Genomic DNA, 24,585 nt, shown 5'->3' with positions numbered 1-24,585 from the left:
GTGTGTATATATACATGAAAAAAGTGAAAAGTGAAAGTGTTAGTCACTCAGTCTGTCAGACTCTTTAAGACCCCCATGGACTATAGCCTGCCAGGCTCCTCTGTCCATGAATTCTCCAGGCAAGAATACTGAAGTTGGTAGCCATTCCCTTCTCTAGGGGATCTTTCTGACCCAGGGATCAAACCCAAGTCACCTGCATTGCAGGCAGATTGTTTACCATCTGAGCCACCAGGGAAGCCTGGTGTAAAGAACTGTCTTGGAGTCTATTGGAGTCTATTTTGGATACAAATCCAGACCTTCATCTTTCTGGCTGAGGTGATGCCCTTCTCTTTTGCAGATTCCCAGTTTCTTAAAAGTAGTTTGTGTCATACAGACATGCTCAACTATTTTAAAATTTTACTTAATCTGTTTCAACTTAGGCTTTTCAGAAACTTTAGGGCTCAACTTTTTCCTTAGTTCGTATGATGATTATCTACAGCTTAGAAGCAAGAATGCAGGCAATACTGGAGTCCCCCTAAACAAACTTGGTTCTCTGAATTGTCATCACTGACTTTCTGAACTTGGTAGTATTATCTATATCATGAGTTCCATTTTATTACTTACAATGCATACAATCCTCTAACATGACTTCTGAAATTTTACACTAAAGTTCCCTCAGTGGTACCTGACCATGAACTCTGAATTCATCTGTCCTGAGAAAGTCCAGCCCAAACTGGTCCAAATCATATTCAAATTTTCTTTGAATACTTTACCTCCAATATTAATTAATGTTTATACTACGATTCATAACAAGTCCTTGCTTACTTTAATGTAAAATGTTTAAAATGACTTCCCATTGTGTAAATTTGATGCATTAGGAAGAGGTGCCAGGTTCACTCCAGCATGCCCGGCATGGCTCTAAGACAGTAAAGAGGATTCACATTTTTATCCCTTCATTCGTTGACATATTTAGCAAGTAGTTTCCTTTTTTTTTTTTTTCTTTTGAGTGCTTCCTCTGTGTTCAGCACTGTGCAAGGTACTGAAAGAAGAGAGATTCTTTCTTTAATGATTTAGTAATCTAGTGCTGGGGGAACGGGGGAATAAACATGAAAACAAATATAATAAAGTCTATCAAAGCTATGATTGAATTGTGTACAGTTTACACAGTTGGGAGTTTGGAGATGTTTCAATCTTGGAGTCCTTGGTGGTACAGTAGGAGGGGAAAGGCGTAAGATGAGAGATAGGCAGAAGCTAGATTGTATTGGGCTTCATCTGGCATATTTCAGCACAGGGTTTGTCTCACAGATAGGAATCCCCAAAGAGTTTTAGGTGTGGGGCTGATGTGATCAGTTTCATAGCAAAGCGGGTAATGAATGGAAGAAAGCAAGACTTGAGGAGAGTAATGGTACAAAGAGTCTGGTACAAAGTGATGACAGCTTGAACTAAAGCCATAAAATGGAGGATAAAGATATCAGACTTCCCTGGAGGTCCAGTGGTTAGGGCTCCGTGCTTCCACTACAGGGGCACTGGTTCGATCCCTGGTAGAGGAAGATCTCACGTGCCAGGTGGCAAAAATAAAAAGAGGAAGGGCCATATGTGGGACATGTTACAGAGCTAGAATCGACAGAACTGGGTCATCAATGTGATGTGGGAGGTGAAGAGAGAAAATAAGAGTTTAGAATGATTCTGGGGTTTTGGTGGGGGTTGGCAAATAGTGCCTTAACTTAACACAAGAGGGAGATCATTTTTGTTTATCTGCTGGTCTATCCTGGGTGTTTGCCTTTGCCAACACAAATGGTACACCTTGTTCCATCACAAGAGCCTGCACTGGGGCAGCAGGAAGTGTGGATTTTGAGACAAAGAATGGGCGTCTTCCTCAGTGACTGAAGTACCCGGTGATCTCTAAGTTCTGCTACCTCTGCTCTTGGCCAGCCTCCCATTGAGGCCCTCAGATGGATACTCTGCCCAAACATTTCCAATTCCAGCCTCTGCTAACCCAATGCCAAACTTTTTAAATTCAGTATCATGGCCATTTCCTTCCCTGTCTAGGCAAATAATTATCGTGAGGCCAAACAATCTCTAAAGTGACAGCGACTAATGCCACTGCTAGGCTGTCTGGCCACACTCCTGTAAATGCAGCTGAGAAGGAAACTATGAACCAAACCAGGTTGCTTTTACTCATGGCTCAGCAGGAGAATTAGCTGCATGTTTGCATCTTCCTCGTATTCCCCAAGTCTTAGAGACCATATGGAACCCCCCAGTGAGCACCAAGTATTCAGTGGTCTTGATACTGACTAGGGTCCTTGGCCATCCCCAATCCATAGAAATTCACTAGAGGCCAGATGAATGATTCAAGCAAGGCTTTATTGGGGCCCCTGTGCCAACTGCAGGAGAGAGTGAAAATAAGTAACGTGTTCCCTTGCTTGCTCTCCAGCAGGGTAGGGGCAGCGAGCTCATTCCTTATATGGGGTGAGGGTAGGGGTGTGACCAGAGGTTGGTCTGGAGAGGTGGCTTAGGTGGTTTGCCCACCTCTTTTGTGATGTTCAGTTCAGGGGGGCATGTGCAGTACCCTACTTTTGCTCCTAACACCCAGTGTTTTGCTCCTAGCTCTTCAGAAATGGCAGAAATGGTTTTTTATTTTATTTTTTGTCATTTTTTATCTTTTGGTACAGGACTGCCCCAGTGCATGCACACATTTATTTTTAGTCCCATATGGTTTCTTTGAATTTTGTATCTCAAGGAGAGGTGTGTCTAAGTGCAAGGTTTGCAGTACTGCAGCAAAGGGTCCCACCCAGGTCTCAGGCCTGTCTCAGTCTGTCAGAGATGAGGAACTCTGCATGAAAACATCCTCCAATCTGAAAGGCACTGCTAGCAAAGCTGCCCAATCTGGGCCCAAGAGGGGGAAATTATTTTCCTGGTTAAGTGTCAGGTCAGTTTATTTCTCTCCCTCGGTTCTTGTCTCAGTGCAACAAAAATTTGGAACAACGGACTAAAAGGGTTTAAAACAGCAGACAAGTTACAGCTTAAGTAGACAAATTTTTTATTAAACAGACACTCCCAAGATACAGGAGCAGGCCAACCCACAAGGAATCGTCATAACAATCCCTCTTGACTTTACCCTTTTCATACTTCCTGTCTCTTCCTTTTGGATGTGCCCTGGGTGGGCTTCTCGTTTTGGTGGCTTTTTCTTGGTGCAGAGCACAGGCTGTAGGTGCCTGGACTCCATAGCTGTGGCTTGTGAGCTCTAGAGAGTAGGCTCAGTAGTTGTGGCACATGGGCTTAGTTGCTCCACGGCATTGAAGGATCTTCCTGAACCAGGGGTCAAACCCATGTTCCCTGCGGTGGCAGGTGGATTCTTATCCACTGTAGCACCAGAGAAGTCCCCCTACCTTGCGTCTTGTAGCTTCTGGAGATGGCTGGCTTTCCTTGGCACTCCTTGACTGTGGCCTCATCCCTTTAGTCTTTACCAGCAGGCAATGGCACCCCACTCCAGTACTCTTGCCTGGAAAATCCCATGGACAGAGGAGTCTGGTAGGCTGCAGTCCATGGGGTCGCTAAGAGTCGGACATGACTGAGCAACTTCACTTTCACTTTTCACTTTCATGCATTGGAGAAGGAAATGGCAACCCACTCCAGTGTTCTTGCCTGGAGAATCCCAGGGATGGGGGAGTCTGGTGGGCTGCCATCCATGGGGTCGCACAGAGTCAGACATGACTGAAGCAACTTAGCAGCAGCAGCGACAGCAGCAGCAGCAGCAGCATCTTCACATCACTATCTCCTCTATGCGTTTGTGTCTTCTCCTCTTCTGTTTGTTACACATCCTACAAGGACACTTGTTATTGAATTTCGGGGCACCTTGGATCATCCAGAATGATCTCCTTGTCTCAAGATCCTAACCTAATTAGATCTTTAAAGACCCCCCCCCTTTTTTTTTTTCAAATAAGATAACATGTACACTTCCACAGAGTAGGACATGAAATTTCTTTTTAGGTGACTGTCATACAGCCGACTACAGAAGGGGTCAAGAATAGAGGTAGGAGGAAGTGTCCGAAAATAGGATACAAAGAGACTGGAGGAAGGAAGTGAAATAAGGATGTGTAGAAATTGGAGTGGGTGGTCAGAACCCAAAGAATTCTCACCTAGCAGCCTCAGATGTCTGAGGGTGAAGCAGCAGACAGGGTCATATGTTCAGAGGACCCGCAGTAGGGATAGGCCGGAAGATAGGAGAGAAGTGAAATATTCTAAAATGACATGATGTGGGAGGAAACGTTGACAAAGAACAGATGAGGGACAAAGGGGCGAAAGAGGGTGAGAAGTGGGGGATGATACGTTCGTGGATCTTACACTTGTAGACTTGACCATATCTTTATGCACATTTTGTTATATTTTTCATCAAGAGGGTGCAGTGAAACAAAACAATTAGAGCATCAAAAAAAGAAAAGCAGGGCTTTCTAGTAGCTCAGTGGTAAAGAATCCACCTGCCAATGCAGGAGACACGGGTTCGATCCCTGATGGGGGAAGATTCTATGTGCTGCGGAGCAACTAAGCCCATGTGCCACAACAACTGAGCCTGAGCTCTAGAGCTCATGAGTCACAACTACTGAGCCCCCGTGCCCTGGAGCCCGTGCTCCCCAAGAGAAGCAATGGCAACGAGAAGCCTGCGCACCACAACTAAAGGGTAACCCCGCTCTCCACAATTAGAGGAAAATCCACACAGCAATGAAGACCCAGCACAGCCCCAAAATAAATACACAAATACAATTATTTTTTAAAAATTTATAAAGGAAAAGCAAAACAAATGCCCATGAAAATGAAGCAGCAGCCTGCTAACTTCATCTAGACCAGCCCAGCAAATCCACTGCTTTCTCACCGTGAAACCTAGGGCAACACCGGTGGCTAAGGCACAGCCAGGATTAATGTGGGAGAGAAGGGAATGAAAGCCTTCAGTCATTGGGAGCTCCATGGGGAGCAGGGCAAATTGAGCTGCATTTTCTTTGGCTTCTGATCTAAAGTTTCTCTAGAAAAGGCTTTTCGAGGAAATGAGAGAAATGCCAAGAAGGGGAGTGTGCTAACTGTGGGGTAGATAAGCCTCTGAACTGAACATACTGTACTTGTCCAAATGATCAAACCATAGGAACAAACTTCAGTCTGTAACTTTAGCCTTATTATCATTTTAAAAAATTAACAGGGGGCTATTTACTGGGCACCAGCCATGCGTTGGCCTCCATATTGCCCTGAGTCCCTATTTTGGTGGAAATAGTGCCAGCATTTATATAAATGACTCCAAGCAAGTTCTGATCTTGAGTCTTCCCACAGTATACTATTAAACCCATGTCCAAATGTCTAGACTTTCATATGATCAGAAGAAAGGATCAGACATTTTTTCTGGCCTGTTTATAAGTCCATGACTTTAAATGGAATCTTGATACTTGGATTAATGGAACAGAGATTAGAAATGAACAAGAGTTTGTTGTCTGAGTCCACGATATTCATTTCTTGGTCCCTCAAATTGAAAGCTGAAATGATGTGGATTTCAGTACATTGTAGTTGCTAGATTTCACATTCTGTGTTTGTGTCCTCTAGGCACTAGGAGCCTTATAGTAGTACTTCTCAAACTTTATTTTTTTTCATAATTTTAGTAATAGCTAATATTTATTGAACACTTACTCTGTGACAAGGTCTTTACTCTTGTCTTTATAGCAACTTAAGATGTAGACATTTTTACATTATCCTTATTTTTTTTTAACGGGCTTCTCCGGTAGCGCAGTATTCTTGGGCTTCTCTGGTGACTCAGAGGGTAAAGAATCCGCCTGCAGTGTGGGAGACCTGGGTTCGATCCCTGGGTTGGGAAGATCCCCTGGAGTAGGGAATGGCTACCCACTCTAGTAGTCTTGCCTGGAGAATTCCATGGATGGAGGAGCCTGGCAAGCACCCTGATGCTGGGAAAGATTGAAGGCAAGAGGAGAAGGGGATGACAGAGGGTGAGGAGGTTGGATGGCACCACTGACTCAATGGCCATGAGTCTAAGCAAGCTCTGGGAGATGGTGAAGGAGAGGGAAACCTGACGTGCTGCAGTCCATGGGGTCACAAAGAGTCGGACATGCCAGAGCGACTTTCACACACAAGTATTTAAGAACATTTTTGCCCTCTTTTTATTTTGGGCTGTACTGGGTGTTAGTTGTGTGTGCAGGATCTTGGTTGCAGCACACAGGCTTCTCTCGAACTATGGCATGAGGGCCCCAGGGCCTGGGTTCAGTAGTTGTAGCACAGACAGTTGCCCCTTGACAGCATGTGGGATTTTAGTTCCCCGAGCAGAAATCAAACCGGAACCCCCTGCAGTGGAAGGTGGGTTCTTAACCTCGGACCCACCAGAGAAGTCCCTATCATCCTTATTTTATTGGGACAGAAGGATTAAACAATATGCCCAAAGTTGCCATTTTTAAAGGTTGAAATCCATATTCAAACCTGGACAATCTGATTCTGGAGCTAAGCAACTGCCTCTTCATTGCTGTTACTTTGCCTGGTTTGTCTCCATAACGTCCAATTCCTGTCCCGCCACTCTACAGTGTTGCATTCTTATAGTCACAAATAATCATCTAATCATCAGTTCTCAGTGTCCCCTTCTTGACTTCTCTATAATTTTCAGTGCAGTCTGTCTTGAAGCATTCTCTTCCCTTGATATCCGTAAATATTCTTGTTTTTCTTCTGCCCTTTTCAACACCTCTATCTCCTTTTTGGACTGTCTTGCATTTTTCCCTCTAAGGGAGGGTTTGTCTCAAGCCTTCAAATCTGGGCCCCCATCTACATATAGTACTTTAATCTCCTTTAGGAATAAAAGATCCTTAAAGGAAATTCTCTCAACAAAACCCCTTTTACACTAGTAGAGCGACATACTGTAACTTCCACTCCAGGCCCAGCCCGAGGTTAGTGCTTCTCAAACTTTAATGTGCTTACGAATCTCCCGGGAATCTTGTTAGAATGTGGATTCTGTAGGATTGGGGATGGGCCTGAGATTTTTGCATTTCAAACAGGCTCCCAGATGACTGATGCTACTGGTCCAAGGGATATATTTTGAGAAGCAAGATGTTAGACTATTTTAAAAAAATATTTATTTATTTACTTGGCTGTGCTTGGTCTTAGTTGTAGCACTCAGGGTCTTTGATCTTTGTTACAGTATGTGGGATCTTTAGTTGCAGCATGTGGGACCTAATTCCCTGACGAGGGATTGAACCCGGGCCCCCTGCATTGGGAGCACAGAGTCTTAACCACTGGACCACGAGGAAAGTCCCCAGACTATTTTAAAAACTTGTAGAATACTTGCACATTGATCCAAAAGTTTGTGGATTTGTAAATATAGGGTCCGAAAAAATCATGTATAATAATAAGCTGGAAATGTTTCCCTTATCTTTTGAGAAGATTCACAATTTTTTAGACTCTCAGTGTCTTCATATTGACCATAAATCCACTTGGTTTTCTCTATGGTGAGTACCTAGCAATTAAAAGGAGCCCAAGTATCTACTGTAAAGATAGTGAGAAATTTCTTAGTTTTGAGGTTGATGGGTTCCAAAAGTACATCCCCAAGAATGTATAGGACTTTTCTTTTTTCTTTTTCTTCTTAATATTAAACCTCATGAAGAAACGAGACAGTCTCTTGAGAAGATGGAGCTTTTTGTTTTTATAATCAAGATTTCAGTTGTAGTGTTGGAGGCACTTTTACTAAGATTAATTAAGCTATTTGCAGAGTTAGCTATCGGAGAGGATTGTATTGGTTCCTTATTCAGCATCCATGTTCTTCCTTCTTTTCTATCAAAGTGCAATTTTGTGAAAGTATTATCCGGATACCATGGAGCTACATGTTTGGGGATAACTGATGCCTCCCCAGCTCCAACAGTGAGTCTAGTCCACTGAAGGGTAATCCCATTCCTTTGGCCAGTGGTGACTCAGAAATGAGATATAGAAGCTCCCAGGGGAGCCTCTTGGACACATTTTCTTACTCCTAGGAGAGATCCACAGGACAGAAAAGTCTGTCATCTGTAATTTGAGGACGCAAGCTCCGAAACTGCCAAAATCATCTTGCAACCAGCTTGAGAATAAAGCCAACAACAGTGGAGAGATGGAGTGAACTGATAATATCATTAGCCACTGACTTAACCAATCTCACAACCCTCCTGACTTCTGGGCCTTTTAATATGTGAACTAATTTCTATTCTGTAGTATTCTGCCTAGTCTGGTTTGAGATCTCTGTCACTAATAATTGAAAACATCCTTCTTTTTTTTTTTATCTTCACACCAAATAAAGTTGAGAAGGACAAGGCCTGGGGAGCACACATCTCTACATAACTTGCTCTTTGAATCCTCAAGAGGATCACAGTGCAGCTCGAATACATAACGATCTTATTAAAGCTATAGAAACTCAGTTTGGTGACACTGAAATAACCAAGCACAGTGATTCTCATCTGCTTGATGAATAGATGAATTTCTTGAATGTTAACAAAGTTTTCCCCCAAAAGATATTATTTAAAAAATAAATTTTCACATTACACTGATAAATCTGAGAACCAAGCAGCTTTTTAAAACATTGATTTATTTACTTTTATTTTCCATTTTACGTACTTTGTGTGGCTCCTGATGAGTGGCCCTAGATTATTCATGACTGCTTCTACTGTGCGGAGGTATATTTTAAGAAAAACAAGTCACCAGCCACTCTTTCTGCACTTTGAACACACACATCGCTAGAGTGGATACTGTTCAAATGTGAAAAATTAGAACTCACGTTGCAGTTCAGGCCGCTGCAATGCTTTGACACTGGCTTCTCCCAAAAGTAAATAGTCTGAGTTTGTTGATCATTTGTTGTTAAAACTCCATTTGTGAGTGTTGTGAAACATGAAATAATCTGTACATTTGCAGCACTGAGAATGATGCTGTGTGAAGCAAAGTGGCTGAAGAATGACTTCTTTATAATAGCATATGGCAAATCTCTCTAATGAGAGGCAGTTTACTGGACAGGCCTACACGTGGTCCTTGACAGCAGGTGTCTGGAGAAAATCCTGTGAACATTTTCAAGTATACTGTTACTGGCAATTGGCAAGAAAAGGGGGAAGAGCTGAATGTGGAGGATCGAACCAGAAAGGGGAAGAAAATGCAAAACGATAATGAAAGAGAGGGGAAAAAAAGAAAACCTAAACTCCCCAGCTCACCAGCTTGTTTCTGCATTAAGGAAGCGCATAAATAACTCCATTAGAGGGCACTAAACATGACATATTACCTCCATGGAAGAGAAAGGTCTTATTGTGCCCGCACCACTAAGTTACCTAAGGCTCCTTTCTCAATAGAGAATGGATGCAAGTGACCAGCTCATGTCAGTGGGGAGTTTAATTAAACCACTCAACGCTGGTCTGCAGCAGCTGAGAATGAAATTTATTGGGGGAAAATATTCATTTGGACAAGTTTTACATGAGGGTTTTGCATCCCATGCTTAATGTCAAATGCAGGGCTGTCACTCATAATTGTGTTCTTGTGCGCTTGAACAAAGGCGCCTGGTCCAGGAGGTGAGTGGGGGCTGCTGTCAAAGCCACGTTGCACTTGCCAAGCCGGAACCCTGGCTGAGCGCTGCGTTTGCCGGGAGCCAGGGGTGCATTTTTTTTCATCCCACAAAGGTACTTTCTTCAGTGAAGCCATGGGCTCTCCCACAGGGGCATCTTTTACTAATTCGCCAGATGGGAATGAGGGACTTTTTTTTTTTTTTAATGGTGCTTTTTCTAATTGGTCCACCTTGAGAAGACACCTTTCTTCCTTCTTTGGCACAAAGGCACATATAAACGAACAGCTGCCCTGTTCAAGAAAGCTGAGTCTGCCCCCCAGATTGGACCCTAGGGAAAGACTAACATAGAGGGCGATGGGCATGTGGCTGCTGATGTGTAGGTAGGTTACGTTTGTACTTTGAGAACTCTTATTTTGGAAGGGTGGCCATGGGCTTGCTCTGTGCATGCCCTTCCAGGAACTGGCCTAGTCTGCTGATGAAAGTTAATCAGTTGCAGGAAGAAGAAATAGGCTTATGTCCCTGAAATGTGGACTCTATAATCTTACCTTTCCGTTGCCACTGAGTGTCCGCCTGGTCTGGTTGTCTTAGGAATGCAAAATGCACAGAGTTGATGGGGAACAGTTTTTCTTTTATTCCATACAACATATTACACTTTATGGATGACTAGAGAAGAAGAGAAAACAAAGCAATCAAGAGCAAAAGGAAGGACTTCCCTGGTAGCCCAGTGGCTGAGGTTCTGTCCTCCTGCTGCAGAGGGCCCATGTTCGATCTCTGGTTAGGGAACTAGATTGCATATGCCGCGACTAAGAGCTGGTGTAGCCAAATAAGTAAATACATAAGCATTCTTCTCCTTATCACAATGTTAGTGATGATTTTTTTTATAACTCTTTCATTAATTCTTTTGCTTTGAGAAAAGGCACAGTTCTCAAAAATTCTATTCTTTACCAATGTGGTCAATTTTATTATTTAATATTTCTCCAATTACTTAGTCTCCTTTCCTTATGAGAAGATTGTACATTTTTACCCTGCATTTCCCACTGGTTAAGAAGTATTCTTCCAGGCTTCCCTGGTGTCACAGTGGGTAAGAATCTGCCTGCCAATACAGGGGATACGGGCTCGATCCCTGGTCCCAGAAAATTCCACACATGGAGAAGCAACTAAGCCCCTGAGCCACAACTACTGAAATCCAAGAGCCAAGAGCCCATGCTCCACAATAAGAGAAGCCACGGCAATGAGAAGCTGGAGCCCCACAACAAAGAATAGCCCCCAGTCTGCAGCTAGAGAAAGCCCACACAAAGCAACAAAGACCCCATGCAGCCAAAAAAATTAATTAATTAAAAAAAAAAGAAGTATTCTTCCTTGTCCCATTGGTATTGGGTTTGGCCATGTGGCTTACTTTGGCCAATCATATCTGAGCAGATGTGCTCAGATATAAATAGTTGGCATTTATATTTATAACTCAGTCTTACCTATGCCACCGATTTACTTCCCTTTGCCACTGAGGATGACATATCCTTTATAAGGGCTGCTTCCCTAGCCTGAATCTGAGAATGAGAAGTCCTGTGGAGCAGACATGCAACCTACCAGCAGCCTACATGTAACACTAGTGCCCAAAAAAAGCCTTTATTTGATACATCACAGAGATTTGATGGATCATTTGTTATTATAGCAAAGCTGTCCTAACGAAAATCTTACAAGAAGTGGCATTGGCTTTTGGTCAGTATATGGCAAGAAAACTTTAATTAAAGATGGGGGAGAATGGCAATCTCCTGGATTGGCCAAAATGTTCTTTTGGGCTTTTCTGTCACATCATATGGGAAAACCTGAACGAATTGATTGGCCTACCCAATATGATATGGAATGGTGATTATTTGGTGTATTGTCCATCCACGATCATTTGAAGACAGAAATACACTGAATGTACCCATGACTTTTGGTTAAGATGTTGTAAAACAGAATGTCCCTGAAGTGCCGTAATTACTATTAGATAGATTAGATTAGGCAAGTAACTGGAAAGTAGTGAACTCAGAAAAGAATTATGTAAGCTGGGATGAGAGGGAAAAGAGAATTTAGAAGTGTTGAGATTTGCAGGGTTGAAATATATAACCATTTCTTCCATCAACCAGTAAAAGATAAAGTTTAGAAATGCTTTGCGGAGAAGGCAATGGCACCCCACTCCAGTACTCTTGCCTAGAAAATCCCATGGACAGAGGAGCCTGGTAGGCTGCAGTCCATGGGGTCGCTAAGAGTCGGACACGACTGAGCGACTTCACTTTCACTTTTCACTTTCATGCATTGGAGAAGGAAATGGCAACCCACTCCAGTGTTCTTGCCTGGAGAATCCTAGGGACGGGGGAGCCTGGTGGGCTGCCGTCTATGGGGTCGCACAGAGTCGGGCACGACTGAAGTGACCTAGCAGCAGCAGCAGAAATGCTCTGAGTTCTGGGAGTAACAGCAGTCAGTTACAACTTAATCTTGGTCAAAGGTCATGATGACCACATCCCTTGTTAAAATCTCTAAATATATTATGGCATCCCCTTCCTGCAAAGAAATTGTCTCAACTGGACAGAGTGGATCAGAGAAAAGAGAGAAGGGCAGGCCTATCTGATAAAAGACCAACAATCTTGAACTACCTATAAGGGAAGGCGCAGAGGACTGTCTTGAAAAAAAACCGTGGGTGTGGCACAGGGCTCTAACTGGAATCAAATAGGTATAAAGCCAAGAGTATTTTGTGTATGTGCGGTGTGAGGGGGGGGGGCGGGGAGAGAGAGCAAGAGATCGTCAAAAGAGCTACCAGCTTGAATTAGAAGAAAAAAAGAAAAGACTGTTCAAAACATAAAAGCAAACCTTTGGGTCCCTGAATATCTACAGGCAGAAAGCAGGCTGAGAAGGATGCTGACAAAGACCCTCAGCAGCCCTCTTTTTGACTAGTTCCCCTTCCCACCTCCACTCTATCGAGAATTCCTCCCATTTCTGGGAGGAATCCCCCTCAGTATCTGGGTCAAACAATCCCTCGTCTCCCACCCTTGATATCTGATCACCCTGGCTTGCCTTCAGCAAGAACCATGTTACCTTGTTTTTGCAAGTACCTCTCGCCTTGATGTCTTCCTCTTAGTAATTTTCCACCCACTGACCCCCTCATTCTGCTTATTGACCGTAAATCCCTACTTGTGCTTGCTATCTGCAAACTGAGCCCAATTTCTCTCCCCTATTTCAGGAGTCTCGACATCAGGAGTCTCAGCAACAATCGAAGTGGTCCTGAATAAAGTCTTCTTCACCGTTTCAGCAAGTGTCCTTAGCAGTGCTCGGCCACAAAGGAGGGGATACTGTCCAGTGGCCTCTGCAGATGAGGTCGGGGAGGATAATAACAAAAGAAGGTCCTCTGGGAGGGCAGAGGCAAGAGCCATGGAGAGAATGACTTGTAGGAAGTAGAACTAGTGCTGGATCCAGGAGCACTTACTCTCCACTGAGGAGGAGGCCTTTGCAACATTTTGCCCGGAGGTTAGCATTGTTATCGGTAAGTGACCAGTACGTATCTCCCTTTCTTTCTGAAGGGTGTTTCTTACTGTTATCATGTTTCTGAGATACTACTGTGTCTTGTGTTTGTAACTTGTGGTTTAGTCCATGTCTCTGAACAGAGACTAGACCTACCCAGATATGGAATAGAGACAATTAGGAGAGCCTGGACTTTGGAGCGTGATTGGATGGAATTGCGCACATGTGCGGAGGATGAGCGCAACTCTCCATGATCCAGAGGGTGGACTAAGGTAGCCTGTGGCATTGTCCCCTCTCTAATTACTCTCCCTTTTCCTTAAAGAAGATGATTCGTTCATCCTCACTCATTGCCATGTGATTTGCAGGAACCCTCCCCATCCTCCCTGCCACCATAGGAAGGGTGTACTTTGTGGAAAGAAGCAAAGACCACCCAAAGGAGAACAAACAGAGGCTATTTATTCAGAGGCTGTTGCATAGCAAGGCAGTCAGCCTCCATCACTTGCCTTTGGCAGAGAGTCAAAGGCAGGCAAGGGAGCAGGAGAGCTATTTTACAGTGAAAGAAAAGGAAGGCTTCAGGTATACTGATTGAGGTTGTTGGCATGGAGACCCTGGAGGCAGGCTCGCTGGAAACGGGGAATGTTGTGTGATTGGTTTGGGAGGATATTTGGCTTCTCTGGTCAATCCTGAGTTGGAAGCAGGGGCAAAAAAATCTGGCAGTCATTGACCAAGCGCTGACCATGTGGAGCTGACTGCTACAGATGTTGTGGTTTGGCTTCCTGGGCCAGTTGCTGCCGAGGTTGGAGGTCAGGGTTTTATTGCATAGGTCTGGCCATTATCCACTTGTGTGTTCAGTCTCCACTTTATCTCATTGACATTGAGCTTAGCAACGGGAATTCTTCAGCCAATAGGATGTGAGTGGGCATCCTCTACGTCATGTTTGAGCAGAAGGCTTGAGAGCCCTTGTGTGTTTTATTCTGAACTTCTTTCCCTTCTGCTGTGAGGCTGGCATTTCTGATGTAAGGGGCTGCTTCTTTAATCTGGGTTCCCGAATGTGAAGACACGTGGAGCAGGGCCATTGCCTACCCTCTGCTAAAAACACAGCTGCGGTGGACCTGGAGTTCCCGAGAAATGTCAATGAAAAAATAAACCATTGTTTTGAAAGCTATTATCAATTGAGTTTCTTTCTTTTTTTTCGGTCGAGTTGCACAGCTTGTGGAGTCTTAGTTCCCCAACCAGGGATCGAACCCTGTGCCCCCTGCAGTGGAAGCACAGAGTCCTAACCACTGGACCACCAGGGAATTCCTGAAGTTCCTTGTTTAAGCAAAGAAGCTAACTAATGCAGTCATCCTAGATCAGAGAGACTCTGATGGTTCCAGAGCCTAAATAAAGAGTTAAAGGCATGTTTTTTTTGCATATTAAGAAACAGAATATCTGCACCAATGAATAATCATAATAAAGATATTGATAACAGCAGCTACCGTCTATGTAAAGTAAGCTTGTTTGAAGACACTCAGTCATGTCTGACTCTGTGACCCTCTGTCCATGGAATTCTCCAGGCAAGGATACTGGAGTGGGTAGCCATTCCCTTCTCCAAAGGATCTTCCCGACCCAGGTCTCCTGCATTGCAGGAAGACTTTTTACCATCTGACCCACCAGGGAAGCCCACCATCTATACTTAGTCATTTAAAAATTTTTCATGTAGTTCATGGAAAAAAAGTCATTTACCAGAAATTCTCTTAAGAATCTGTCTTTCCAGAATAATACTCAAGTGCCTGGCAAGGTGAGACAGTGGGAGGATGTAGGTGGGACAGAACTCCTCTGAACAAGTAGAGGGGTGGTTTTTTAGGTTGTCGTTGAACCAGAGAAAAAAGGAGACAAAGACAAGAGGGAGATAGGAGGTGGAACCGGTGAGGTGGGAAGCCCTGGGGCTCAGGGTGCTCTATTAGCCCTTCCCTCTAAATCTCAAATACATTTGTGAAACTGATGCAATGTCTGGGTCAGAAAACTTGGTGAACCTGCAAGGGCCTGAGGCTTCCCTCCAGATTGATATGCTGAAGTTGCCTGATGGGTATAGAGATACCAAAGTAGAGATTACTATGGCCATGGGGCATTACAGGAAGTTATAGAAAGGGATTTTAATGGTCACAGGCTGAAGAGTTGGACCAAATTTAACTAAATTTCTTAAGTCTTAGAGGGCTGCTGTTGGTAGAGAAATGGTGTTAACCAAAGCCTACAAGTAAATACTATTCCCATTTTACCAATAAGGAAACTGAGACCCGTAACAGTGGCATAACTTGCCTTGAATCATGCAGTGAGAGATTTGAATAGATGGGATGAAAGTCTGATAGGAATTCTTTTAAGGCTGTGCTCTTTATTCTGTTATTCTGATTCCATGTGAAATGTAAATCTTGATGATACATTGGTAGCCTCTCAGGAAAATTTTAATAAAGGTAATTATTTAGGGTAATTTTTACTAAAAGTTTTCCTTTCTTAATGAAATTTTAGTATTGTGCCTACTTGGCTGTATTCAACACCCCTTTTAAAAACCACAAATTGTTCATGTCACTCCTGGCTTAAAACCCCGTGGAGGTGAAGGATCAAGTCCAAATCCTTTCGTGGGGCCCCCATGTCCAGGCTGACCTGGGCTACCAGGCCCCCCGCTCAGCTCACACCACACTCTGCCTCTGTCTGAGTTCCAGCTGCAGTGGCTTCCTCAAAGGCACCACTGTACTCTTGCATTTACCCTTTTCCTAGAAGGTTCTTTTCACTAATCCCACACTCTTCTCAAAAAAGAAGGGAAAAAAAAGACTTCCATGGAACTAAACCCTACTCATCTTTCAGGTTTCAGTTTAAAATATTTCTCTTCAGTGTAACCTTTTCTAACTCCCTGTCCATTCCCTCCAGATTAGGTCATGTCCTTTTGTTACGTATTCTTATAGCTCTTTGTGGTGGTGCTTTAGTCGCTAAGTTGTGCCCATGTTTTTGCAACCCCATGGACTCTAGCCCGCCAGGCTCCTCTGTCCATGGAATTTTCCAGGCAAGAATACTGGAGTGGGTTGCCATTTCCTTCTCCTTTATAGCCCTTGCCCTTCTCCTTTATAAGTACTTACCTTTGGTTGTCACTATCAATATAAACCCCTATGATCATTAGCTTAATGAGAGGCAGTAGGGTTATCCTGTTTAAAAGAGATGAGGCCATATCGCCTAGATTCAAGCCTCGGTTGTGGGACTTATTAGCAGGGAGGGCCTGGCCCTGCTGTGTAAGCTCTGTGTCTTCTTTTCCTCTTCTGAATAATGGACATGAGATAATAGTACCTACTTCTGGGAAATCACTGTTCCTCTCCCGTCTCAAACAGATCACTTTTTAATCTGATTCTATTTATTTGTCTTAATTGAAGGATAATTGCTTTACAGAATTTTGTTGTTTTCTGCCAAATATCAGCATGAGTCAGCCATAGGGATACAGATGTCCCCTCTCTCTTGAACCTCCCTCCCATGTCCCTCCCCATCTCACCCCTCTAGGTTGTTACAGACTCCCCATTTGAGTTCTCTGAGTCACACAGCAAATTTCCATTGGCTATCTATTTTACATATGGTAATGTAAGTTTCCATGTTATTCTCTCCATACATCTCACCCTCTCCTTCCTCTAGCAACCCCCACCCTGCCCACCCTGTATCTATAAGTCTGTTCTCTATGTCAAAATAGATCACTTTTGATGTGTGGGATTTTTCTCCCCATAACAGAACAACTCAGGGACTTCCCTGGTGTTGAGGGGCAAAGACTCCATGCTCCCAATGTGGGGGCCTGGGGATCAATCCCTGGTCAGGGAACTAGATCCCACATGACACAGCTAAGAGTTCTCATGCTACAACTAAAGCTCTCACATGACACAGCTGAGATCTGGCATAGCCAAATAAATAATAAAAATAAATACTGAAAAAAATTAAAAAGCAATGCAACTCAATTTTCAGGTGAAATCTACTGGATGTCCCACAACTTAACTCAATTATGACTCTGCCCAGAGTTTGCACAAACTTCACAGGTTAAGGGCTCAGTCCAGCTAGACCATCTCTATTTCAGACACCAGTCACAGTTGGTGGGTCCCCAGCATACCTACAACTTTTGTCTGAATTGGCTACAAATCCGGGGTTTCCATAATCCCCTCCTCAGGCTTAACTATATGCTACAATGGCTCACAAAACTCCAGTAAACATATACTTGGGTTTTCCAGGTGGTGCTAGTGGAAAAGAACCAATCTGCCAATACAGGAGACTTAGAGACACCGGTTTTATCCTTGGGTCAGGAAGATCCCCTGGAGAAGGAAATGACAATCCACTCTAATATTCTTCCCTGGAGAATCCCATGGACAGAATTAGCCTGGTGGGCTACAGTCCACAGGGTTGCAAAGTGTTGGAAATGACTAAAGCAACTTAGCACACACGCATGCACCATTTTGTTACAAAAGAAACAGAGGAACGACCAGATGAAGAGGTCCATTGGTGAAGTCTAAAAGGGTCCTGAGTTCAGGAGCGTCTGTCCCTGTGGAGTTGCATTTAGCCAACCTGGAAGCTCATCAAATCTCTTCATTCAAGAGTTTTTGCAGGGCCTTAATTCCCAGCCCTGCTCCACCCACTACTTCTTAAAAAGGTTGGTGACTGGGGCTGACCATTATCTCTTAGTCTTTCTGGTGACCAACCCCGCTGTGAAGCCGTGTAACATAAACTCAGATGTGACCCTTCTTCATATGGATGTTATGAGCGCTAATTGAGTCAGTTCTATGGAGTGCTTTGTTGTTGTTGTTGTTTTAACAGTTTTTTAAAAAATATCTTGGCCCAATTTATTTACTTATATTTTTTTTGAATTTTTTTAAACTTTTTGAGCACTTGGCATATGGGATCTTAGTTGCCTGACCAGGGATTAAACCCAAGCCCCTGTAGGAGAATCATGGAATCTCAAGCACTGGACTGGTAGGGAAGTTCTTCTATGGAGGGCTTTGTATGAATCTTCAATTTAAATGAGAAACAGACTTACTCTTACAATAGTTTCCTTGGAGGTAAAGCAAATCAAAAGATAAATGATATATACAAGTGCACATACATCTTTCAGGACTGAAGGAAATTAGTATACTCAGAGATAAACAGATTGAAAATGTCATTTTGTAATATGGCTTTTTATTGGAGGTAGAATGGTATGGTTGTGAAAACTAAGTTTAAAAAAATGAGTTTCAGTATCCTCTGATCTACTTGATGAATGATGTGTAATTATTGCTTGTTAACCAGTATGAACGAAAGTTATTTAAGTTGAAGGTCAAAAACTTAATATAATAAATTTAGTCAGGGGAAAACATATTGACAGAATCTAAAAGACAGCGTTTATTTGTTAAATAGTCAGTCATGTGATACTTTATAATTTCTCTCATTTCTGTAGTCGACAAATATAGCTTCTTGTGTATTAGAATAGCCAAAACAATTTTTGAGAACATCCTGTGAAACTTACCCTACCAGATATCAAGGCTTATAAAAATTAAGACAATGTGTTGCTGCTACAAATACAGAAAAGTAAGCAATCAAAAGCTAGAGGACCCAGAAAGAGTCCTGCGAGTATATAGAATCCTGGAATAGGACAGAAGTAGTATAACAGTTTGGAGAAGGCAATGGCACCCCACTCCAGTACTCTTGCCTGGAAAATCCCATGGATGGAGGATCCTGGTGGGCTGCAGTCCATGGGGTCGCTAAGAGTCAGACACGACTGAAGAACTTAGCAGCAGCAGCAGCAGCATAACAATTAGTGCAGTAAGAATGAACCACTTAACAGACAGTTCCAGAATAATCAGTTATCCACATGCAAAACATAAAATCACATTTCTGTCTCATAGATCCACAAAAGTAAATTCCAGACCAGTTACAGAGGTAAGAATGAAAAAGTTCAAGACCTTAAAAGAACACATAGAAAAATATCTTTATGACATGTAAAAAAAGATTTCTTAGATAAGACAAAAGCATGAACAATGAAGGAAAAGCTTAATACATTTAATGTGAAACTTTGTTGTCTAGCAAAAAATAACTTCAGTAAAATGAAAAGGCATGCCAGTAGATAGAAGGTATTTGCCATAGCCAAGATTTAGTAGCCATACTATATAAAGAACTCACATAAATCAATAAAGAAATAAGCAATTCAACACAAAAATGAGCAGATTCACTGAATTTGTTCCCTGTGGACTATAGCCTGCCAGACTCCTCTGTCCATGGGATTCTCCAGGCAAGAATACTGGAGTGGGTTGCCGTGCCCTCTTCCAAGGGATCTGCTTGACCCAGGGATCGCCTGTGTCTCCTGCATGGGCAGGCGGGTTCTTTAACTAGCACCACCTGGGAAGCCCAGTAATATCTTTCTCCAGAACTGAGGGACAACCTTATACGGTTTAAACTGGTAATATATGCTGCTGCTGCTAAGTCACTTGAGTCGTGTCCGACTGTGCGACCCCAGAGACGGCAGCCCACAAGGCTCCCCCATCCCTGGGATTCTCCAGGCAAGAACACTGGAGTGGGTTGCCATTTCCTTCTCCAATGCATGAAAGTGAAAAGTGAAAGTGAAGTTGCTCAGTTGTGTCTGACTCCTAGCGACTGCATGGACTGCAGCCTACCAGGCTCCTCTGTCCATGGGATTTTCCAGGCAAGAGTACTGGAGTGGGGTTGCCATTGCCTTCTCCCTAGGTAATATCTAGTACAGTTTAAAATGTATGCAGTTATCCCTCAGTTATGGGGGAGACTAATTCCAGGACCCAGCAGATACCAAAATCTGTGGCCACTCAAGTCCCTTATATAAAATGACATAGCATTTGCACCAAACCTTTGCACATCCTCCTATATACTTTAAATCACCTCTGGATTACTTGTAATACCCAATGCAGTGTAAATAGTTGTTAATACAGAGCTAGAGCTACGTAAGTAGTTGCTGGTGTGTGACAAATTCAACTTTTGCTTTTTGGAACTTTCTGGAACGGAGGGGTGATATTTTCAATCTGCGGTTATTTGAATGCACAGATGTGGAGCCCATGGATATGGAGGGCTGACTGTATATACCATGACCCAGTTAGTGGACTCCTGGGTATATACTGTGGAGAAACTGACATGTGTATGCTCTGTATCAATCAGGTTCATTTTCAAGGAACAGAATCCAGTCTAACTATAAAGCAGACAGGTGTTTATTAGAAGTTATTTAATGGCTTTAGAATTTTCAAGAAGGCTAAAAACTCTAGGCTGGGCTTTCAGAAATGACTCCCCCAAATCATGGAATTGGGCCAGCAAAGAAGCTGCCACCTCATCTACGGTCAAGACACCTCTGGCTCCAGAATCTTGTCGCTGCTGTCAGAGTCAATAAGTTGTCACAGGATGTAACTGTCATACTCAGGAAATCATCACAGTCAGAAAGTTACTGCTATTGCTGCTGGATCCAGATCAATGCCATGTCTGCTGTGATCCACCCAACAGAACAGATATGTTGCCCTGGCTCTCGACACCTGCAAAGCTCATGACTGGCCCCTGGGATGGGGCCAGCACACATGGCATGATCATGCTTGCCAGCAGAGAATACCGAGCACAGGAAGGCAGGCTCTGCTTCCCTTTTGTGTCCCAAATCTTGAGTTCATCTGATTGGCAGAATGTGAATTAATTGTACATAATCACTAATTTCTGTGATTCTTCTTAGAGATGTTGTATTACCTTTGGTTTGCTATTGTGGAAAGAACTAGTAGTTCTGGAAGTTTCCATTTGGCTTTTCTGCCATATATAATGGACTTCCCTGGTGGCTCAGATGGTTAAAAAATCCACCTGTAATGCAGGAGGCTTGGGTTCAGTCCCTGGGCCAGGAAGATCTCCTGGAGAAGGGAATGTCTACCCACTCCAGTATTTTTGCCCGGAGAATTTCGTGGACAGAAGAGTCTGACAGGCTGCAGTCCATGGGGTTGCAAAGAGTCAGACATGACGTAGTGACTAACACACTTTTTTCTCCATATATAATAGCCATAACTCCGGAAGTCAGAAAGCTATGTGAGGATTCTTCTAGTTGTTGCTGTTTTTTTTTTCAAGTCTGCATACAAGTATGGAGGTATAACCACAAGATGTGTTCAAGAACACACTGGGCTCAGTGTGAGATCAACTTGGATCAAAATTCCATGTATCGCTTGACCACAGGAAGTCCCCCTTCTTAATAGTTGACCACAGGAGCAATGCTGGACCTCAAGGATTAGCATTCACTTAGAGTCAGAGCCCAATAAGTCTTTAGATAAAGAGCTAGATAGTTCCCTTTTCCCGGGGCACAATTATGATAGTAAATATCAACAGGTCTTTGGGGGCAGCCTAGCTTACGGCCATGTCTCAGCTCTCAGCTTTCTTCTTCAGGTGATCCTGGCTTCCTCATTCATGGGACTCTTGTTCTCAGATCTTGGAACTGGGCCGGCACCTGTGGTTCTCTGTCATTTCGATTCAAGCCAGGCCTCCATTTATCAGTCAAAGAGGCTTTGGGACTTTGTTGAGTGGTATGGAGAATAGAGCAAACTGTTCTATCATCAAACCCTTGCTTTCTATGTAATGAGTCTATTCCTTTATCTCTAGTTGTTACCTTCTGCTACATGGTTTTTCTACTCAGGATTGGCTTTGTCCTTATTTAACTCAGGGTTCTATTTCTGAGTGATTTCTCTGGTGGCTCAGATGGTAAAGCGTCTGTCTACAATGCGGGAGACCCGGGTTCAATCCCTGGGTTGGGAAGATCTCCTGGAGAAGGCAATGGCACCCCACTCCAGTACTCTTGCCTGGAAAATCCCACGGACGAAGGAGCCTGGTAGGCTACAGTCCATGGGGTCACAAAGAGTCAGACACGACTGAGTGACTTCGCTGTCACTGTCAATGTCTATTTCTGAAGAAATATCACTGCCTTGATCCCCAACCTGCAAAGATTGAGGCTGTGATGATTTCCAATGTTTTGGTAAAGAGAGGTCCTCTGAGCACTTTCAAGGCCCACAGCTATGAATGAGTAAGTCAGGCAGGCACGTTAAGCTTTCTTCGACTTCCCTACCTCCCCAAGTCTCTGAAAACTTTCCTCTACCTTATATCAAGGAATTTCTAGTAACTAGCTTTATTTAGTGTAGGCCACTGTTGAACTCAGGTTCAGTTAACTGGGTAAGTGAGCACTTAAGACTACTTCCAGCTCTGTGCACTAGAGCACTGAATCCAGTCTCTGGTAAATACATGTATATTCAGCTTCAACTCTCACTCCCAGAATCCATCCTCGTAATCCTCTAGATATTTATTCGTTTGTTTTACTTTTTGAAATTTAATGAGTTTGTTTTTATTGGAGTATAGTTGACATACAATTTTGTGTTAGTTTCAGGTGTACAGCAAAGTGATTCGGTTATGTGTATGTTTCCTCAGATGATTTTCCATTATAGATGATTATAAGATAATTGAATATAGTTCCCTGTATAGTGCTATTGCTTATATATTTTATGTACAGTAGTTTGTATCTGTTAATCTCATACTCCTAACTTATCCTTTCCCTTTCTCCTCTGGAGAAGAGACTTGGTACCCACTCCAGTAGTCTCTCCTGGACAGTTCCACAGACAGAGGAGCCTGGGGGGCTACAGTCCGTGGAGTTGCAAAGAGCTGGACACGACTGAGTGACTAACGCTTTCACTTTCACAACCATAAGCTTGTTTTCCATGTCTGTGAGTCTGTTTCTATTTTGTACGTAGATTCATTTGTATTATTTTTAGATTCCACATATGAGTGACATATAATATTTGTCTTTTTCTATCTGACTTACTTCACTAATTATAATATTCTCAGGTCCATCCATGTTGTTCCAAATGGCAATATTTCATTCTTTTTAAAGGCTGAGTAATATTCCATTGTATATGTATAACACATCTTCTTAAGCCAATCATCTGTTAATAGGCCCTTGGGTTATTTTCTGTGTCTTGGTTATGCCTGGGTATCATAGTTTTAAGCTTTATAAGATAACTATCTTGGTTATTGTAAATAGTGCTCTATTTGATAGTAATTTTGTAGTATCACTTTTATAAAGAGAATAAGGTATTTTAGTCTTTTTGCTGTAACTGGAATTTTGTTTTATTGATAGTTTAGAAAATTCCTTTCATCTTTACAACTCATTATTGATAATGCCATGTAAAGTTTTAGAACTATTGCCAAATTATTTAGAAAATTGAGAAAACTGTCAATTATCTTATTTTTTTTTATATGAACTATAAGATTTGGGAGTTTTCTACAGATTGGCCCCTGGCTCTGTCAGTTTTAAACTTTGCTGCTCTTCTACCACTCAGCGGAACTTACAGGCATGTTCAGACTGCGGTATGATCTTTGGATCTGTCTTCTCATATCACAAAGCCAGATGAGATCACACACTGGGCATTAGGAGACATTGTAAACACAAAACTGTGCCTGTTAATCTAAATGTATACCTAACTCAGTTTTTTCTTAACTAGACCCCAAAATGCCTAAGGCCACTCCATCAACAACGGAAGCAAGTGTAACTGAGGGGAAGTTTGAGCGGAAAGAGACGGTAGCCTTAATTTATAGCAGTTAAAATATCTTACTTCTGCAGTTTTTATAAAAAACACATAAATCCATCTCTGATGATAGAGTATTGAATAAAATCATTAGTAGGATGAAGAAATAGACCCTTGGTTGAACTTTCAGGTATGACTTCCGAAGCTACAGGAGAGAACAGATGACTGAGCCATAAACACAAACCATCCAACCCGCTGAGCAAGAAAGTGCCACAATCACAAGATGATCATGTCATCAGGAAGCAGTTGCTGCCACTGCCAGTTCCAGACCCACAGCAGAGCTGCCATGATTCACAGTGACAAAACAGATACATGACACCCTGCCTCTCAAACCTCATGAGTAACTGGATATTAGGATCCCTTCCATCACTGTGTGAAAAAACCCAGTACCTCCATGACCACATTTATCAGCAGCAGCAGAAATGGCAGGCATACAGAGTCTACCTTACTGTCATGTTGAACACCTTTCATGGTTGCCTGTGATTGGCCAGACCTAATCATACATGGATCTCGTGCTCTGAGGCAGCCTGGTAAATTTTTAAAAATTGTTATTTATTTATTTTGGCGTGCTCGGCCTTCATTACGGTGCATGGGCTTTCTCTAGTTGTGGCACCCAGGCTGAAGAGCATGTGGGCCCCTAGTAGTGCCTCACAGGCTTAGTTGCTCATGGTATGTGAGATCTTAGTTCCCTGACCAGCAATCAAACCCACATCCCCTGAACTGGAAGGTGGATTCTTAACCACAGGACCACCAGGGAAGTTCCCAAGTCTAGGTAACACAGTTTTAAGCCTTTTAAGATAACTGAATTAAAGGAAGCACACAGAAGGAGCATAGAATAGATATTGTTCACTAAGGTAGTGAATGCAGAACAAGAGGTGCAATAATAGCTTACATTTATTGAAAGCTTTCGATGCTCTCCTTTTAAAAAAGCAGAAAGAAGGAAACCCCTGAGCGTGCCCTGAAAAGCATATGTCTAATTAAGTAAACTGG

At 42.9% G+C, this 24,585-nt stretch overlaps 1 protein-coding gene across 1 annotated transcript in view; it reads left to right on the top strand.

Moving 5' to 3' along the window:
* The window catches only part of ANAPC10 (anaphase promoting complex subunit 10), a 164,978-nt gene extending 150,798 nt beyond the window's left edge, over window positions 1-14,180 (top strand). The window contains exon 6 of the transcript XR_003515290.1: window positions 12,738-14,180. The gene's annotated coding sequence lies outside the window, so the exon portion shown is untranslated. The remainder of the gene's footprint in view (window positions 1-12,737) is intronic.
* Window positions 14,181-24,585: the final 10,405 nt, after the last annotated feature.

Source organism: Bos indicus x Bos taurus, chromosome 17 (assembly GCF_003369695.1).
Source record: "Bos indicus x Bos taurus breed Angus x Brahman F1 hybrid chromosome 17, Bos_hybrid_MaternalHap_v2.0, whole genome shotgun sequence".
Classification (NCBI taxonomy): domain Eukaryota; kingdom Metazoa; phylum Chordata; class Mammalia; order Artiodactyla; family Bovidae; genus Bos; species Bos indicus x Bos taurus.
The sequence above is the reverse complement of the archived record's forward strand: the minus strand, read 5'-3'. Positions and strand labels throughout refer to the sequence as shown.